The following is a 21,600-nucleotide window of genomic DNA, read 5'->3' as shown; positions in this document are numbered from 1 at the left end:
TCCTTGCTGCCAGTGATTTGCATTCATTTGCATGATTTCACCGCGTGCATATCCTTTGTTGTCAGTGTACGATGATGCAGGAGAAGCCCTCCCTCCACGGCACTGTCGCACAGCCTGCCGAAACCTACTTGGATATTCAATGAAAACACTCTGGAATTTATCTTTTTAAATTATAAACAGATAATCAGAGATTTCCAGAAATACCTGACGCATCTTTTGGTACATCTGCAGGTAATGTCTTGCACCAAAATGATGGCGGTTGGGACTGCTGGTGGGGGGAGGTTGGTTGTGTGTGGAAGGAAATGGTCGTAGTCTAATTTTGTGGAAATCTTCACAAAACACATTGTACTATATTGACACGGGTGTCTGTAATATATATCCAGCACATTCGTGGGAACAGAATGTGAGGCGTGAAATTACTTGACAAATAGGAAATTTAAAGATGCAAATCAGTGGGAAGAAGAAAAATCTCTTTACCCTTTTTTAAAATAAAAATGTGCTTTCTCCTTTACTAGTTTTAGTCATCATTTATCATCTTTAAAAAAATAATAAAATACGTTTGCTTACATTCACTTTGCATTTATGCTAAACATTAAGAGATTTTGACTGATCCTGAAGAGCTTTTGTGCATAACGCCATCTTTTGTTCTGCTTCAGTATGCTATTTATACAAACAACATGCACACGTCTTCACCCACCCATGGACTAATGGCCATTTTAGTGCTCTTTAATCATGCACATGCATGTGAACAAGAATTGTCGCAGTCTAACACTGATGATACAGAACGAAAGGCAGGCAGGTTTATATTCATAAATGCGGATGCCACATTATAAGTATTTCCTCCCGCTGTCATTCTAGCACTGGCATTGCTGCCAATACGCAGGTCTCACAGATGTATGTGTGTCTGTTTGCACATATAAACCAGCTACATATGACTTAACCTGTATGCAAAGTGTAATATCAAGAAAAAGAGTGTAAGAGAGGAAAGGTTGCTGTTCCTGTTTTGACTCCAAGTGTATGACCCTGATGTGCACATGGACGACAGCTGATGGGAGATAAGATGCTACTATAGCACATTAAAAAAAGAAGAAGAAAAAAATAAACCTTTCTAACTTTCTGACTAAGTAATGCAATATCAGCTGTAAGGGTGTAATGACCCTGACGTACTTTGAGGGTGTGGACTTTGGCTACAACAAAAGGTTAGTAAAAGTGCAGAAAATGTATTTATCTCCACAGATTCACAAGTGAAGATCTGATCGCTGAAATTGTTTTAAAGAGGCGTATGAACAAATAATTCAAATGTTTATGTGGATGATAAAGTTTTTGTCTTTGTTTTGAATATGGTAGGTGCAGGAAGATGTGGGTCAAGAAGTGGATCCAGGTTTGTTTATATTTTTCGCACTTCAACATGACAAGATAAGGCAAACGTATTTATATAAAAGTTTTCCACACACATTCACAATAAAGGACGTTGCTCAAGGGAACCTTAATCATGGAACTGATTGTGTACTGAGAGTGAGACTTTCAGTTACCACACCCACATTTTCCTGTATCGTAATGGGTTCAAACCTATGATCTTTTGGACACAAATCCACATCTCTAATCGAGATACGACATCCCCAATTAGCAACTTAAGGCAATGAGCCATACTTTTGAAATGTGTGAAACACTAAATGACCAGATGAGAATTTTTTTTTTTTTTTCCCTATTTACATTCTTTTCTCAAGAAATAATTCTGGAGTATTTATAGTAATAACATCTATACAAGTGTGTTGCACACTGAGATAGAAATTTGGATCCATTGGGACAAAATATGACAGAGAGAGTGATCTTCATTAATTCACTGCAAGAACAGCAACAACAACTAAAAAGCACTCAAAGAGCACATTCCTCCACCAAGGCCACAATTTGCCAAAAACATATTCTGGATCCTGCCTCCAAAATGTGTTCAATATTAAATTCAAAATTAAATCCCTCATTTTCTAGGATGTTGTCCATCTGCTCACTAAATTTGATCAACATTCTCTTGTTGCTCAATAAATGTTGCTATGTGCCAAACATTTTTCTGGATTCACAATTCTCCAATTCACATATTTCCTGGAACATTATCTACTGGATAATGAAATTTAATTGAAATCAGCTCGTTACTTTTTGAGGTATCCTTCTAAAATAGGGGAGTGGGACGGGGGGCTGACATTATATTCAGCTGACTATTTTAAAAGCCCTTTCATGAACGCAATGACTTGGCAATATGTAGGAAACACCAAGGAATGATCTCCATCGAAATATCTAAAGTTCAAGTGTGTTTATTAATTTTGGGCAGTTTTTTAACACACACACACATACGTGTTTTCATGACATATCAGGACGTATGATAGAAATGTGAAAAATGGGAAACATGCCTTTCCCAAGGTCCTAGAGGCCTAGGAATCAAACAGTTTCTGATCCACACTATGTTTTGCAGAGCAAAATAAACTCTATTGGTACTACATACTACATCCCACTCCAAATAGATTAAACTCTGTCACAGTGTTAAATCAACTCTAGCATACTGTGAATGACTCTTATTGCAAAACCTGATTTAACAAGACGATAGAGCTGATTTCACACTATAACAGAATTAATATAACTTTATTTGGAGTGGGAATGTAGTCCTTGTTGAGTGGATTTTACTCTGCAAAATTTGCTGTGCATGCTTATAAGAATATGTCCAACTGTTGAGTTTTTGGCTGGGGCTATATTTTGGTCAAACCTGATTTTTGTGCTACATATGAGGACACTATGAAAGTGTGTTAAGTTTCAAAACTGGCCAATAGGTGCTAAAATTGAAGATGAGAAAAATGATAAACACACTTACACACTTATTTTCCAACAATTGTGATATTTTAGGACATTGGAGATTTTTGGTCTGGGATCATATGGGGGGTGGGTGGGTGGGGGGTGTCTAGAATGCTTTAGAGTGCTTGGAAAAACGAGGATGTGGAAAATGTCCCTGTTTTTCCTAGTGTCCTGATATTGAAGTGTGTTATCATAAAAATGCCCTGAATTGTCATGAAAACAAGTGCACGCACACACGCACACACACACACACACACACACACACACACACACACACACACACACACACACACACACACACACACACACACACACACACACACACACACACCAAGCCTGGTGAAGAGTTTGCAGAGACACCACCTCTCTGCGAGGGTCAAGAGGTTTCAAAGAGACTTGAGCACTGACTTTTTCTGCCCGGTGACATGCCTTGCTGTTCTAATTTTCCCTTCCATGCAGTCAGGCAAACGTGGTAATACTGGGAGTAATTAGGCCAGGTAACCCGGCTGCACACTGAGGCCCGCGAGTTCTGGTACAACACCTCTTCTCTACACCTCCTTATTCCTGCAGCACTACCGAAGAAATAAACTTCTGACTTAGAAAACATGAACAACATATTTACTTTTTCATCTTTTTGCCTGCCCCTAAGCAGAATTACATCAGCTGTTAAAGTGCACAAGGCTTCCTACACTGTTGGCGGAAAAATATGGTGAAAATTTTTATCCCGCAATCATAGAGAGAAATCAGCCGCTGCCTGCTAACAAACATGTCACAAAAGAAGTGGCGGCTCAGTAACATAATAATGCCACACATGACAATAAGCGGAAGTCTAACTGGTGAAGTAGGGCAGTGAATGTTACAGCGTGGGCTTCTAGAAGACATTATTTTACTATCACTTCCCAGTTACTGTGATTTTTATTTTTTATGTCTATGTTGTGTTGTTGACAAATGAAGAGTAACCTCTGCTTCCCCTGTGCTTCTTGTCTTTACTGAGGACCACAGGGCACAGGATGGGTCATGGGATTTGATATTGACTGTGATCACATGGCCTGAGCTGCCTTCAAACCATCGTTACTGTGTTTACTGTGTCCTCTGGACCACCGCTAACATCTCTGCCTTTATCCAGCACACACATGGCCTAACTCTGCTGCAGGCAAATAGACACACGCAGACTCATACATCAGCACAGATGGGCACGGGGGAGTCCAAACCATGCCAACAAAGAAATGTACACATTTTTGATGTGTTTTTCTTTACTCTGGATTTTAATTCTTTAGATAAGCCAAAATGTTTCAAAAGGCTTCAACAGGTGTCCAGCAAATAATTCAGCATCACCACATTTTGGTGAATTTGGCAATGTTAGAAACTTCAAATCCACTGGTGGCTCGAGAGATGTTATTTATTTTTTCTTGGTGGGGCAAAGTGGGTGCATGATAGTTTTCAGTACTGTCTGTCCATCTGTCTGTGAGCAAAATAATTTTAAAAATTTGTTCCAATTTGGACCAAGGCTAGTAGAATCAAGTGAATTTGCTGCAAACAATTAAAAATATAACGCAATGCTAAAATACCCTTGGCTGTATGAACATTGTGTTCTTTATAATTTGCAGTTGTTTAATTAATGATTAACATCCTATTGTCTTACGTACAATTTGTACATGTTCAATAAAACTCAATCGATCAATCAAAAACAAATGTTAAAGGCATCTGCAGGAGGTCTTGCATGCGCCTGTACATGAGCTTTTGACAAGAATGGAAGTTGTGCAAATCAAGTAATATTAGTAGACCACCCTCTGTGCATTTACAGGTATTAATGAGACAAAAACTCCACAGGAAGGTAGCTTTGAGTTAGCAGAAGTTAGCATGCATGCTAACACCACAAAATGTCTTGTAAATGACTCCAGAGGTGTTATCAGATTACAAAAACAGCGTTTTTAGTTTTAGAGGTATTCATTTCTCGCTAGCTTTTACATAATATATGACAGGATATATTTACATACTTACAAACCAGAGTTTTGCAGCTAGCTACTAGCCTGTGATGTCACCATGCTAACGTCTGTGAAATGTCTTGTAAATTTTCAGTTTTAGAAGTCTTCATTTTTCACTAGCTTTTTTACATAATTTATGAGAAACATGTATATAAACACACAAAACAAAGCGGTCATGGAGAGACCAACCAATGCACCACAGTGCAGCTCTACTCATTGACTGTCACCCCCCACCACTCAAAAACAAAATGGAACAGATTGAAACAGAATGTTACATTTTAACCTCTTAAAATAGGTCAAGGTTAGCCATCTTTGAACTTGTCCAAGGTCTGTGTCCCAAGAATGTTCCCTGTAAATTTGAAGACTGCGGCAGTAATAGGACTGGACTTATAGTACATAGCACAGACAGACAGACAGATGGATGCAAAGCCTTCGCAGTACCCGATGGCCATATTTGATTGCCTTGGGTAATAAAAAGTTGAAAGTCAAGGTCGCAGGCCAAGGTCACAATTTGAGCCCAAATGTGATCTCAAGAGTCATTACAATGATTAAAGATACACCAGTGCTTACTATAAAACACTGTCATGAAGTCATGTATAACCTTTCTATTGGTCATATAACCGTTGACATTCTGTGACTTTGAAAGGTCAAACAGTTTGGAGCCAATCTGGTTTAAACATTGTGGAAGGGTTGTATGTTAGTCAGGATAAAGTGGATGAATTGTGGACAAAAATGATCAAATATAAGACCATGACTTTGTGTCAAACATGTAAGTCGCATGTGTTACACTCTCTTTTGCAATCAAAATGCAAACACACGCAATAGCTCCACAACAGATAGAAGTAACACTGGCGATAAATTATATGATCACGGCATTAACCCTTCTGACAAAATACAAATGAAAAACATGCAAGGAGAACAATAGAATAACTACATAGTTAACAACAAACAACACTTTTAGGAAATAAGCTGGCTGCTGTTCGCTGGGCTGCATTATTCTCCTTCAGTCTTTGTGAAAGTTAGTCATCGGCTTATTTCTAAATTTCACCAGGGTCTGGTTCCTGGATGGAACTGTTTGACAAGTAAAAGATCCATTCATAACCATGCCAGCACAACAAAGCAAAGGGAATCGTTTAAAAATAAACATCTTCCATTGTGAGTGACATGAACTTGCTCAGTTGATCCCAGCACACTGCATATACAAAATCTCACGGTTACTATGGAAACTGGTGGCAGTATAAGGTTGGATCAGTTAGGATGGATCAGTCTCAGTGAGCATGAGAAACTGAGGCTGAAGAGTGTGCTTTTTAGTAGCAAATGTCAGTTAACGTGACTTGATGTTGATGTGACTACTGAAATTTTGGGGGAGGCTACAGCCCCCTCAAGCATCACCTTAGAGCCGCCGATGATCCAGTCCTTATTGTGAAGTTGCAAATGTCTTATAGCTGGTATGATTTTGGGAAATTCTTAATGCATTGCATAAGTGGCACATTTTGTACTTTATGTGCCATCAAATTCACAGAGATTGAAATAATATGTTGGTGTGATTACCATAAAACAGGAGGCTCATGGACATTGGACAACTACTGCACATATACAGAACACATTTATCCCATGTTTTCTTTGAGGAACCCAAACTCACCTCAGGTAGGATCAGCAGCGGTGGCGATCCCGACGACGCAGCGATGACCTACTGGCTGCAGTTCTCCACAGATCCGTTTCTTGAGCACTGCAGTAGTGGAAGACATAACAGGAACAGGCAGGCTGTGAATATGTTTACCGTGGAGTAACCTTTACGTGCCGAACCTCTCATCTTGAGCAAATCACAATTAACATGTTTCCACTAAAAAAAAGAGAGAAAGCAAACATGCAGTTGTACAACGGAAAGTGAAAACAGACGTAGCATTTGCTGTCGCCGCGTTTTCTTGCAGGATTTCAAATTGCCAATAACTTTGTGCAAATGTCTTCTCAACATTTACATTTTGCCACATATAGAGAGTCAAACCTGAGGCCTTTTAAACATGAGCAGATCCTCTGAAGGTCATGGCTGGTGAGTTGTAGCAAAACTAAAAAATGCTAAGAAACTTTTAAAACAACTGCACTAGTAAATGGCAAATTTAAGTTAAATTTGATGAAAATGAAGTTGTTTCTGATTGATGGTGTTTCCACAGCCTTGATGTTGAAGTCTACTGACCTCTTGAACTCTCCCCTCCTCTCACTCAAAGGCAGAAGGGTCAAATGTCAAGAGTAAAGAACAAGTCCATTTGAAGTGAAATGGACCTGCTGTCAAAAAATTTGACCTGACAAAACAGCAACATTCTGGTGAACTTGAATCAGTGATTTTATTCTACACTAAGTCCAGTTTCTTTGTGTACAGCATTTTGCTATAACATCTGTGGTGACTGTGCGCTATGAAAAACATTTATTTGCACAATGTGATCCCTGTAAATAAATGTGACTCAACATTGTTCTCATGGGATAAAACACTGAAAAAAGTACTGATAAACATCAGTAATGCTGATGCAATTACTGACAAAAATGCACTTTCCGAGGTTACAAAAGCAAATATTTTATGTTATTGCACAAAATCAAATTTAATTTACCCATTTTATTAAAAGAGGTTCCAGTTTTACCTTAAGCATCCTGAAAATCCTACTATATGGGTGCATGTAGAATTTATTTAGGTATTAAACCTGTCACAACCTGATTTCTGTCATGTATGGCACCGAATTTCATATTTGTCTTCCTGGTTGCACTGTGAGACACATCCACTGAGCTGGTCTACACTTTGGGCCTGATTTACTAAAGGTTTGCATGTATAAATGTGTGTGCAACAAATGTTCAATGTGATTTACTAACAATGTGCACTGAATGTTACATCTTTCAACTGAGCAAAATAACACATACGAGGTCTGTCCATAAAGTAACGGTCCTTTTTATTTTTTTTAAACTATATGGATTTCATTCATATGTTTTTACGTCAGATATGCTTGAACCCTCGTGCGCATGCGTGAGTTTTTCCACGCCTGTCGGTGACGTCATTCGCCTGTGAGCACGCCTTGTGGAAGGAGTGGTCCCGCCCCCTCGTCGGAATTTCATTGTCTGGAAATGGCGGAATGAAAAGGACTTTTTTTCCATCAGAATTTTTTCAGAAGCTGTTAGAGACTGGCACCTGGAAACCATTTGAAAAATTTATCTGGCGTTCGGTGAAAATTTTCCGGGCTTCACAGAGAATAAGGACTTTAACTACAGCTTTAAGGACCCCTTTAAGGACGGTCGGTGCGCCGCGCTCCGAGCTGCGATGTCGCGGCACAAACCACTGGATCATTTCTAAGCTGATGGCTCTGTGGATACGAGACCGTCGTGTGCTCTTTCTCTGGTTATCACAAGAGCTGGACATCAGCCATTTTCTGGCAGATTTCACTTTTAACAAGACATTTTGTCATGGAAAGCCGTGCGGAGGCTTCACGCATCACGACCGATTCGCTGATGAAGTGAGACAAAGGAACACCTCCGTTTCGTAGTGTTAGAGGACAAGTTTGGACATGTCTATCTCGGCTTTCAGTGCTTACCAGTCGAGTGAGTATAAGAGAACTTGTGGAGAGCTGGACATGTCCCAACTTGTCCTCTAACACTACGAAATGGAGGTGTTCCTTTGTCTCGCTTCATCAGCAAATCGGTCGTGACGTGCAAAGCCTCCGCGTGGCTTTCCATGACAAAATCTCTTGTTATAAGTGAAATCTGCCGGAAAATGGCTGATGTCCAGCTCTTGTGATAACCAGAGAAAGAGCACACGATGGTCTCGTATCCACAGAGCCATCAGCTTAGAAATGATCCAGTGGTTTGTGCCGCGACGTTGCAGCTCGGAGTGCGGCGCACCGACTGTCCTTAAAGGGGTCCTTAAAGCTGTAGTTAAAGTCCTTATTCTCTGTGAAGCCCGTAAAATTTTCACCAAAAGCCAGATAAATTTTTCGAATGGTTTCCAGGTGCCAGTCTCTAACAGCTTCTGAAAAAATTCTGATGGAAAAAAAGTCATTTCATTCTGCCATTTCCAGACAATGAAAATCCGATGAGGGGGCGGGACCACTCCTTCCACAAGGTGTGCTCACAGGCGAATGACGTCACCGACAGGCGTGGAAAAACTCATGCATGCACACGAGGGTTCAAGCATGTCTGACATAAAAACATATGAATGAAATCCATATAGTTTTTAAAAAAATAAAAAGGACCGTTAATTTATGGACACACCACGTATTATCTGTTTGATATGTTTGCCCAAATGAATATGTCATTTTTGGTGTGTCTACCCAAGTGTGCAAAATACTAAGGGGCCAACATGCACATCATGTTGTATGGCTGGGGGGCCTGGCTGCCTTTTTGTTTCTGTCTTTTGTTTTTCCTTCCAGGTGGCTTGCATTTGGGACTGAGTGGCTGTGTTGCTGAGGTTAGCTGAGGTGCATCTATATGGATTGGAACATGGTGGCATTTAAGACTGGAGTATACAGTGTGTATTTGCCAGAGACTCGACCTTGTGACCAGACAGGTGAGATCGTCATCTCGGGAGCCATCTCATCATCAGTGGATGCAGAGAACGTCCAGGGTTTGATGCACGGTCTGTGAAAGAGGAGGGGGTGAGGTCTCACGCTCGTCAGCACACTTCCTGAGGTACGTTAGATTTTGTGACTAACATTTATACAGTCAGTAAATGTGGTGTCCCTCACACCTTTTATATTGAGCTGTATGTTAGTCATGTATCGGCTTCCACTGCAGTGGAGTTTTGTGAACTGGATGTTCCATGCCTGCAGGTTGGGAAGCTGATTAGTAATCAAGCCAGGAAGTGTTTGCTGTTTGTACACCTTTAAGTGTTCTCTCTGTGTGTAGAGTGTGGACTCACATAATGGTTCCTTCTTTCACAGACTCGGTTTGTTGCGGCCACCTGGGGGGTGTCGGTGGGGTCCTTGGGTCCGAACAGCTTCTGGCTCCGGACCGTTAGCGCTGCTGGGAGCGCACCACGCCAGACCGCACTTTCTTTTGTTATTTTTTGTATCACTGTTATGTATTAAATTCAGTTAGCCTTTGTACCGTGCTCTGCTTATTTCATACTGGGTCCTTCAAACGCTGGTCGGTTCTCCGAGCTGCGTCCGACACATAACAGTAGTCTCTGGCCAAACATCACGGACCCAGCGGTAGCAGAGACGGTAAAGCGCCGGGAAGGCGGCAGCAGACGTTCAGAAGTTATCCGGATCAGTTGCGGGTGCTCTCCGCCCGGATGGTGCGTGTTTGAGACCCATTACTGAATACTGATTCGTGCTGTCTTGCAGCCGTGTTCCTGTGTGTGCCTTATCCGTGGGTCGTGGTGGAGTGTGACTGGCGACGGCTTCGCGTCACACTTCGACCGGATAAGAGGTTTGAACGGGAGCTGCAGGAGTGAGTCTGTAATGGGTGAACGTGCACGGCGGAGCTCTGTGGCAGGGGTCGCGGTGCTTCCTGTGTTACAGTCATAGCCCTGTTTCCCCGGATAAAGATAACTACTGCGTCTGTTGTATCAGCTCCGGCGTTATTTAGTTGAATCACATTTTTGGTTGTGTGTTGCTCACAGCTGCGCACAGAAAAGCAGCTCGTTTGTTTTCTCAGTTACCAAAGGGGGTTTTTCATTTTTAGCACTTTGGCTCCCTCTTTTGGTGACTGAGTCACATTACCGTCAAGCTCTTAAGTTGGAACAGGTGTGTTCCATTTGTTGGAGCTTGACGGTATAAATCACTTATTTGTTTTGTGTTAGTTCATTTTGTGGGTGTTTTTTGAGTTGGTTTTTGTGTGGGATTTTATTTTTTTTTTCACTATTTAGTGTCTGGGGTCGTGACCCTGCAGTTCTGCCAAAAAAAAAAAAAAAAAAAAAGGACCCGAGCAACCTTATGTCAGTCTGTTAGTCTTTCTTTTTATTTTTTTTTTTCAGTTTCACCTCCCAGGGTTTGATGGGACGGTCCCCTGGGGGGTCATGGGGGGGGGTATTTGGGTTGTTGTTTTTTCTTTCTTTTTTTTTGTTTTGTTTTTTGTTATGCCCTCTCTTCTCCTCTGACTCCAGCCGTGTGAGCCGTAGTGTCGGCGTTGCTGGAGTGGTGCAGTTAGGTTGTGCTGGGCGTTTCCCAGGTAACCTCTGCACCCGGGAGGGGAGGGGGGGTTTGGGGTATTTTCTTTTTGTTCCCTCTCTTCTCCTCTGGCTCCAGCCGTGTGAGCCGTAGTGTCGGCGTTGCTGGAGTGGTGCAGTGTGGTTATGCTGGGCGTTTCCCAGGTAACCTCTGCACCTGGGGGGGGGGGGTGTTTTCCCCCCAGTTTCCGCCCTCAGGGTTTGACTGTGGTGTCCTCTGGGGGGGAAAGGGCTGTGGGTCCATCTAGCCATAGACGGCCGGGGCTGGGTCCGTTGGTCGTGAGGGGAGGCATCTCCTGGGGTTGACGAGTGGTCCTCTGGGAGGCGCTGGGAGTCCCCGTGGGTGACGTTGGATCCCAGAGGGACCTCGGCTGTGGTTATTACTCCTGGAGCTGGCGGGAAGTCCTCTGGGGGGTGTTGGTCCCTACATGTCGTTTGGGGGGGGGGGGGGGGTTTTAGCGCTTTTATTTGTAAGCTTAAGTTTGGGGTTTTTCTTTTCTCCTCATCCCGGGGTTTGATAGGACGGTCCCCTGGGGAGGGGGGTGGGGGGGTGGTTTGGTTGTTTGTGTTTGTCTTTTTTGTTTTATGACTAATGACCGCACATGGTTGGATAAAGGCTGACCGCACAGGTTTAAGAACTCCTGGCCACACCTGTGCTAAGTGACTGACTGAAACAAAGGCAAGGATGCAGCCAGAGGAGAGGACATCAACCATTCTGTTGGAAGACGAATGCAGATGCGGTTTCCAGCCGTGGTCCCTGGAGGGGGGTGTTTCTCCTGGGTCGGGTTTGTGTGGTCGCCGGGAGGCTTCCCGTGAGGGTGGGGTACTGTTGTATGGCTGGGGGGCCTGGCTGCCTTTTTGTTTCTGTCTTTTGTTTTTCCTTCCAGGTGGCTTGCATTTGGGACTGAGTGGCTGTGTTGCTGAGGTTATCAGGACCTCACCCTGATCACCTGCGGCTCGTCAGGACTCACAGCTGAGGTGCATCTATATGGATTGGAACATGGTGGCATTTAAGACTGGAGTATACAGTGTGTATTTGCCAGAGACTCGACCTTGTGACCAGACGGGTGAGATCGTTGTCTCGGGAGCCATCTCATCATCAGTGGATGCAGAGAACGTCCAGGGTTTGATGCACGGTCTGTGAAAGAGGAGGGGGTGAGGTCTCACGCTCGTCAGCACACTTCCTGAGGTACGTTAGATTTTGTGACTAACATTTATACAGTCAGTAAATGTGGTGTCCCTCACACCTTTTTATATTGAGCTGTATGTTAGTCATGTATCGGCTTCCACTGCAGTGGAGTTTTGTGAACTGGATGTTCCATGCCTGCAGGTTGGGAAGCTGATTAGTAATCAAGCCAGGAAGTGTTTGCTGTTTGTACACCTTTAAGTGTTCTCTCTGTGTGTAGAGTGTGGACTCACATAATGGTTCCTTCTTTCACAGACTCGGTTTGTTGCGGCCACCTGGGGGGTGTCGGCGGGGTCCTTGGGTCCGAACAGCTTCTGGCTCCGGACCGTTAGCGCTGCTGGGAGAGCACCACACCAGACCGCACTTTCTTTTGTTATTTTTTGTATCACTGTTATGTATTAAATTCAGTTAGCCTTTGTACCGTGCTCTGCTTATTTCATACTGGGTCCTTCAAACGCTGGTCGGTTCTCCGAGCTGCGTCCGACACATAACACATAAGTTAATTTAGCACACACAGTGTGATTCATCAAGCCCAAAAGAAATGTAAGGGGCTAATAACTGTGTGTTTATTTAGCAGGTTCAGCAGTGTGCTGAACCTGCTAAATAAACTACACACTACACACCAGGAGCAGTCTCCTATTGCTCCTGGTGTGTAGTGAGCGCCTTGTATGGCAACACCCTCACATCGGGGTGAATGTCAGGCATTGTTGTAAAGCACTTTGAGCATCTGATGCAGATGGAAAAGTGCTATATAAATGCAGTCCATTTACCATTTGTGCTGTGTGTGTCTGTCCAGTGCCACATATTAAGGCCGAAACAGCAGGTCAGCACCATGGACAGCTCCACCTACTAATAAAACACACAACTATATGGCTTTGTTCAGACTGACACTTAAAATTCAGTTTGCATGCACATCCGGTTTGAATCTGATTCTAAGTCTGAACAGTCACAAATAGCATGGAATTCATTTTTTTTTTTTTTTCCAAATCTGTTCAAACCTGAATCATAGGTGATCCAAATCACATTTCTGTAAATCCATTTTGTATGAACACTCAGATCAGATTCCGGGTGTGTTTTGTTGTGTCTGTGACCTCTGACGCCACATAAAGTTAATCACTGACAGCCACTACAGACCGCTCCACTCATTATCGTTTCTCCTCGCCCCAAACAGTGTTCATCCCACTCAAATAAAATCACTCCAAAAAAAAAAAAAAAAACACATTTGAGATGAGGTATCAGGGATTTGCTGTCAGGTGATAGACACTGTTCTATGAAATGAGCCAACTGAGGGGGTAAGCATGCACGCACGCACGCACACACACACACACACACACACACACACACACACACACACACACACACACACACACACACACACACACACACACACACACACAAAAGCCCAAACTAACCTGCAAAATCCATGGGATTTCCATGGCATTTGTGCTGAATCCGGCCTTCTGCCAATCACCATACAAGTTGCGTGAAATACGTAGCAGACAAACCATTTTCAAGGCAAATTCATTTCAGATTTGGTAAATATTCAGCATTTTTATTAAAAATGTGTGTTTGCCTTATTTTGTGGATACCTGCAAATGGTTGACTAATTTCATTTTGTGCTTACAGTCATTAACAAATGTAAAATCCTCGTTTACATACTACTGTCTACATCAAGTTACCACATGCTGAAAATCTGACATACTTAATAAATCCATTACAAATTATTCACTAACCCAAAGTATAAAATTTTAGGATGCCCACAGAGCACCTCCTTTCCATTTAAAGCGGAAGTGTAGAAACAGGTCTCGCTTTTAAAACTTATTACGAATATTTGTTTACTATGCATCATCTCATCTTCATGAGGTACTATTTTGGGCTGCATTTGAGATCCATTTAAGACACAGTGGAGCCCTGTCTTGACTATGCACACGGTCTAAAGTGCATAGCTCAAATGCATTTGGGGTGTGTCCAGCTCTTGCTCTTTACATTGTGAAATGTTACTGAGCCCAAAATAGAGCACAGGGTGTAAAGGGGCTGTATTTATTCACTTTTTTTGTCGTGTCATCTTTTGGGCATAATGTGAAATAAACAAGGGTACATCAGGGTAGCACTTTACAATAAGGGAACATTAAATAATGATAGTTAACACTTAACTAATGTGTTTTTTTTAATCTTTTTTTTTACTGGTCTTCATGTTAGCTAATGTAACAATAATCAATACTTTAACAGTTAATTAAGAGTTAACTAATGTGTGATCATTTATCATCAGTGTTCATGTTAAATAAGGTATTAATTTATACATTATGTAATAATTTTAGATATTATTCATATTAGTTAATGGTGTAAGGCGCATTACCTAACAATTAATATAATAATAATTTAATTGTAAACTGTACATAATAAATCTTAAAGATTTGTGTTAAGTTCTAAGTTCTATTAACGCATGCCATGAGGTTCGCAGCTTTAGCCATTTTGTGAAAATAAATGTTACAAAAAACTTAATTAAATATTAATGATTGTCTGTGTACTTATCCATCATCCAAATTATGTCTTATTTTTGATAAAGCATGAGATTAGAAGGCACATTTTATATGGTTTTTAAATCAAGGTTTGCTTATTCTTTTTTGAGTGTCACCTGTCATTCTCTTTTGAACACAAGTGCAGCAGCACCTGGCACACTACTGTTTATATGACAAACTCAGAAGTGAGAGGTTTTCTGGAGAGGAACCAATACCACAAGCAAAGTGTCAAAACACAGGAGTTGACATACCAGTCATCCATCACAGTTCCCTGAGATCAAACATTTGACTGCCTGCAAAACCTCCTTTTCTGACCACCTAATCTCATATATACACCACCTTCCACCAACAGCTCCCCACCATCCCCTCTGCACACAGACATCATCATCATCACACTGTACTCTGCCAGTCCACCCAGTGAGGAAGAAAACCCGTGTAAAAATATGTTACAAAACAGAATATTTAAACTTTTTGATTCAGTTTGATAGTTTGATGCATTAATGCATGATTTAGTGTGAACAAGCCCAGTGAATGGAATGCAAACCTGCTAATGTAAGGTGTATCTGAACACTGCACTACATAAACACCACAAAATCTGTGCTCAGTTTGAAAGTAGGTTTGGTGTAATCATTGCTTTCCAGCCATGTGATAGCAGTACACTAACGTTGTGCCTGCCCACAATTCAGGGTATGACCAACACATTCATGAGCAGTACACTCCTGCAAACACATTTGCAATTTAAACAGAGTGGGAGCTGGATTTGGAAAGCTTGTATTGACAGTTGTGCTGTGCTGTGTAATGGTTTGTAGTGGTTTGCTTGCTAAAATAGTGCATAATATGACTCATTAATAGTTATTTTATTTTGTGCCTGTGATATTTAAAGCTTATTAAAAGGATTTATCATCTCATCTGCTGTCTCTAGTTTTTCTTTTTGATTATTATTATTCCCTGTGATGCCAAGGCTCTTTTAGCCAGTCAGCATCAACCTAACAGATGCTTTTTTTTTTTTTTGCTTTACTATCACAGATCCACATTAAAGTGCACAAACAGATGCATCCCAATACATTATGGTAAAAATAAAAAAATACAACCACACATTATTGTTATGTTTTTAGTCACTGATTTTATTCATATCATCAAATGCAACCAGCAACAATGCATTGAAAATGGCAAAGAGAAATACAGTGTTTTGTTCCATTCATCATTTCTGGAGATTAAAAAAAACAAAAACAAAACAAAGCAAGATATGTTTATCGTCACATACTCCCTGCTTCAGTGTTCTACACCGCTTTGGGTTTGTCTTGTGGTTCAATGCCAAACCCATGTGCATTTGTTTTTCAGCCTACGGCAGGGTTTAGGGGGACTACACAGCATCCTCCCCCTCTACCTTCACCTTGTTCCCTTTGCGGCTTATGTGGCTTGTCTCATCCCATCTCCCTCCTGCCCCCCCCCAGCCTGTGCATACATGCAGTGATGGTGGTGGGGTGGGAGGGGTCTGACAATCAGCCGCTGTTTGCTTTAAAGTAGCAGTGTGATGATGCAAAGGATGCAAATTGCAATTGTGTATCTGCACCAGGCGCGGGAGTACAGTTATGGAATAACAAATAAATAAAGAAGAGAAGCACAGTAATTTCACATGCAGTGTCAGAAACATTAAAACGGGCAAACTTCACAGGACTGACTGTAATCCCAACTGCACCCGCCTACATGACTAAAAGAAGTTGTCACAGAACAAAAGCATCTCCTTTCACCAGAGGTGTGTCTGTTCTCCACCCCGACAGCTTACAGTTTTTTATTATCCAAAGTCCAGGTCTGCTTTACCACCAGGCTCCCCACACTCACTGTCTCATTTACTCACAGTAACAATCCATTTGCCAAGCAGCCGTTTAATTATTCTCAAGTTTTTGGCAGCATGCCGGGGCGTACCACTCGTCAGATGACATGGGGTGAACAGTTGATTACGAACATACACTTTATTCGTGCAAGAAAAAGCCACACAGGCAGCAGTACGTGCACTGCGTCTGACGCATGCCAACAAAAACGTATGGGCAAAATAACATCAATAATTAGTCTAAGCCAATAGCACAACAAGACGCAAATAACTCAGCTGTGGCTTCGGCGTGAGGGCCCCAAAAATGGCATTGATGTTTGCTATAATTCTTTTGGAATAATTTCCTGCACATTCTCCTTGATTCAATCCCTCAGGAACACTTCAGGATGAAAGCGAATGCTAATGCTGCCTCTGTATCTCACTGAACGATGTGTGTTTGCCTCCTCACGAACCACATTTGTGATAATTAACAGACAGCAGAGACCATCTACGGTGCCACTGCCTGTGACAGAGAGACGAATGAAAGATGGCACAAAAATACAAGGTCGGTTTGAAAAAAAAATTGGTAATATTTCACTGGCATTTGCTCAAATTGGTATAATGCACATTCTTCGAAAGATGTGATGCTGTACTTTCATCCTGATTGTGCAACGCACGTGTGATCCTTGTGTGTGCATGTGTGTGTGCGAGAGAATGTGAAATTTAAATATCAAATAACTTCAACTGCAATTTCACCGTCCATTATGCTTATGTGTCTCAATTCCTTTGCTTATCGACTGTATATTTGATAAAAAAAAATGCACAAATTGATTTGATTAGCTAAACAAACAAGCAAACAAACAAAAACAGTGAAGTGCCACATTTAAATCTTTTGTAAAATTGGCTAATATCAGCGTTGGTGGCTGTGGCGGTACCGCTATCGTTCCATATCCAACAAACGGCGTGCATAAAAAGCTACCGGCTCACAGGTGACGCTAATCGAGAGAATTAATAGATGCAAATGAAACGCTCGCCATGCATAACTGCCGATGACAGAAATTGAATAACTGACTTGCAAAGCGGCGTGTGCTTGTCGACGTACCGCACAGACATTTGTATGCGTTAATGCGTATGCACGCACCCGTCTATGCCAGCGGACATTTTAGGTCTACCCTCCTCACATTCTCACTACTGCCAAACGCCTTAAGATGGTGGCACCTTGAGGCAGAGGGAGACACTCATACAGAAAGCCAACCTCCATCTCCCTCCACCCCCTCTCCTCTACCTCAGGTCCTCAGACAGAACAGGACAGGCACCCCCCACCCCCCCCATAACCCTTTGCTCCCCCCCCTTAATAAATATTTAATTTGCCCCCTCTCTAATAAGGATATTAGGCGGGTACACCCCAGCCCAGGCGTATATGCATGAGTCCTTTCTCATCAAATTTACATAAAAGGGCCAGATGCTAATGCAAGCGTAGCGACTACAGATCGCTATTCTATATGCACCGGCTCACAAGTCCAAGAGCACATATAATTTAATTGCCGAACAGCATATATTTTTCAAACGGATCGCCGTATTCAAATTGCATCTCGGCCTCAGTAGAGAATGCTTTACAAAGAGCGTAAAGGCTTTCATTTTGTAATTGTAGCAGTGGCACCTCTACAATATTTATGCTTATTTAAGGTCTCCTGAAACCTCGTGCCTTTCTTAAATGTACAAAACACACTGCATATTCATGTGCATGTAACACAGGTGTGTACCTAATGTAGAATATATATATATTGTTTTTTAAGTGGATATTTGGAGAATGCACACATGTACATTGTGTTACACAGGCCTTTTCCACAATGAAACCAATTAATGTCTACAAATTGTGCCGACATGCACTGACAAGTAGGAAAACTGGGTGCATAGGGTTGGAGACTATTTCCATGCTAATTTACAATAAGCATTCTGACAATCTGCAGTTATATATATATATATATATATATATATATATATATATACATAAAACAAACAACAACACAATACCTGGCATACTTAACTGATGTTGAGACAGAGCGCTGCCTGTTTGTAATTAAAAGGGAATGAATTATTCAGCTACACAAAATTTATTATTTACACACTTTCATCCTCGAGGAATATTTAAAGCGCCTTTCCAAAAGTAAGTATACTAATTTATTTATAGTGCACTGTATTTGCATAATCAAAATCCAGCCATGCACAGATCTCTAAGACAGGCTGACAGCCAGCCATTCAGTCTGCAGTGCAAAAATAGCATTTATGCACGCAGCCTGATTATTGTGCACGCTGGTGGTGCCACCGTATCGGCATCTGTTCTTAGAGACATGCATCTTAAAATGTACAATGCAAAATATAAGAGTTATTGTAGTAAATTAAGTAGGTCAAATTATGTAATATGACCGCTTCTGCACACTCAGGCCTTATTTTTTTTTTCTGTTGTCATAAAACGCTGCATGCATGGAGAGTGCGCTTAATTTGCATCGATCCGTGCATGCAGAGAAGTATCACGAGCTGACACTGTATTATTCGCATTAAACATGTTGTATTTTGCAGGTGGCTTTGGAAAACAGCATGGAGAATTGGTTACCACACAATCTGGAGCGTGATAATAGATCATTATAAATATATATTTACAGATTTGATTTGGCTCAAATCAAGCCTGTCTCTGATACAAAAGCTAAAAGAAAGAAACATATTTTTTTTTACCCAGGCCTCCACTCTTTTTTGTTTTCTGTTATTGCCACTGGATATTTAGTGATCAGGATTTGCAGGTATTATCACATAGGTAGAAATTGTTATTTTGTCTCCATAAGGGTGATTTAAGCACAATACATCAAATGTTTTATGTTGTCAGCCAGATAATATCTAATCTGTGATGACCTAATTTCATTTTGTCTTTGACCTTTTAGGAAATGATACACAACTCTTCCTGTGCAATCTGGTAACACATGTTCCATAAGCATGTGCACATTGCATTTTTTCATGGGGCTCAGTTTTACTCCTAGGCTGCTACACTTCACCTGGATGGAAGCTTTGAATCTGTGACCCATTACTATGTCATTATTCTGCAAACCTTAACTGTAAATATGTCCATTTTTGGTAAAGAAAACAGCAAAACCACAAGAGGTGCACTTTCGTCCTTGATCACTTTCACACTGAGTTATAGCAATTATATGGTCAATGACGTAAAAGTGAGTGACAGACCGCCTAACATGTCAGCCATACGTACGCTCAGCTAAAAGGGGGAGGGGCCTTACAGCGTGAAAAAGCACAGCATGCCCGCTGTTCCCCACAAGACGCTCAAGTGGCCATGCATGATGTCATTAAAAAGGGCCCAACCATGACATTCCTCAGTAGATTATTGGCAAGTTATAACTGACTGCTCTGTCATGGAGGTAAATTGATCATATTAATCACTAGTGACGACTTTTCTATGTTTCAGCATGTGCATAAAATGACAGGGTGAAATCTGATTTCATTTGGCCACATGTATAAAACAGCTACACATGAACAAACCTCACAACTACCAGTGCAAGCCAACTCAGTAACTGAACAACCTGTGAGGTCACCTGTCTTGCAACCCCATCAGCAAATTACCATTTTCAGTCCAAATCTGATCTTTTTTAGCCTCACTTGCATTTTCCAACTGACTCAGTCCTGCAGCACCCACAGATTCCACAGCACCTGCATTGCATTTCCGACAGCATGAACTGCAAATTCAGACTCTTTATTTAAACTGTGTTATATTTCATCAACTTTACCATTTTGTTTGCTTTAAATTATTTTAAATGAAGCATGTACCTGTCAAACAACCTAATCTAGGAATTAGAAGTGATTGATCTGCCTTTAAGTTCTTTAAATTATTCACACTTGCACTTTGGTAATTGAGTGATGATGTTTTTAATCAACAATTGCTCTATTATGACTGTCAGACAACAGAAATGCATACACTAAGATGGTAAATTTGACTTTAAAATTGCCTATTGCTGCAAATGGTCAGCACAGCAAGAATTTCACAAGCCCCACCAGAAAATAATTGAAACTTTTTCCATTTTCAGACTTGCTTTCTCACATTATCTGATGGATCTGGTCCTATAGCACCCACGATTTCCACTGCACCCATGTCATATTGTCTGTGTACAGCACAGAGACCAAATCCACACTCTATCACCCCAATAGAGCGCTTCGCTCTCAGACTGCAGGCTTACTTGTAGTTCCTAGGGTTTGTAAGAGTAGAATGGGAGGCAGAGCCTTCAGCTTTCAGGCTCCTGTCCTGTGGAACCAGCTCCCAATTCGGATCAGGGAGACAGACACCCTCTCTACTTTTAAGATTAGGCTTAAAACTTTCCTTTTTGCTAAAGCTTATAGTTAGGGCTGGATCAGGTGACCCTGAACCATCCCTTAGTTATGCTGCTATAGACTTAGACTGCTGGGGGGTTCCCATGATGCACTGAGTGTTTCTTTCTCTTTTTGCTCTGTATGCACCACTCTGCATTTAATCATTAGTGATTGATCTCTGCTCCCCTCCACAGCATGTCTTTTTCCTGGTTCTCTCCCTCAGCCCCAACCAGTCCCAGCAGAAGACTGCCCCTCCCTGAGCCTGGTTCTGTTGGAGGTTTCTTCCTGTTAAAAGGGAGTTTTCCTTCCCACTGTCGCCAAGTGCTTGCTCACAGGGGGTCGTTTTGACCGTTGGGGTTTTTACGTAATTATTGTATGGCCTTGCCTTACAATATAAAGCACCTTGGGGCAACTGTTTGTTGTGATTTGGCGCTATATAAATAAATTGCTGATGGTTGATGACTCTTCACGTAACAGAAATGTGCAATATTTCATGAGGCTCCTTTTTCAGTTTGCCTTAAAAGATGGTAAATGTAGCATCAGCAACTTTGTTCAGGAATTAAAACATAATATTCTCTCTGTGCCCCCCCCCCCCCCCCCCCAAAAAAAAATCAGATTTGTACAACCATTATTATGTGAAATTCTACAATGCATATTATATGTGGGGACTTAAGAGGTATGGATATAGATTGAGTTTTACTCTAAAATTCATATTTTTAAATTTAAAATCTGTTGTCCCACGACTTAATAAT

The 21,600-nt window shown here is 41.5% G+C and overlaps 1 long non-coding RNA gene across 3 annotated transcripts in view; it reads right to left on the bottom strand.

Moving 5' to 3' along the window:
- LOC117510388 overlaps nt 1-21,600 on the bottom strand; it is a 125,037-nt gene that overhangs the window by 96,286 nt on the left and 7,151 nt on the right. The window contains exons 2-3 of one of the 3 annotated variants that reach the window (XR_004560707.1): nt 6,466-6,552; nt 3,202-3,410 (exon numbers count right to left, since the gene is read on the bottom strand). The exons of 1 other annotated variant lie outside the window; for it this stretch is intronic. This is a non-coding gene — a long non-coding RNA (uncharacterized LOC117510388). The remainder of the gene's footprint in view (nt 1-3,201; nt 3,411-6,465; nt 6,553-21,600) is intronic. One more of the 3 variants, XR_004560706.1, reaches the window with a different exon arrangement.

The sequence above is a fragment of the Thalassophryne amazonica genome, chromosome 5 (assembly GCF_902500255.1).
Source record: "Thalassophryne amazonica chromosome 5, fThaAma1.1, whole genome shotgun sequence".
NCBI lineage: Eukaryota > Metazoa > Chordata > Actinopteri > Batrachoidiformes > Batrachoididae > Thalassophryne > Thalassophryne amazonica.
This window is presented reverse-complemented; position numbering and strand designations above follow the sequence as displayed.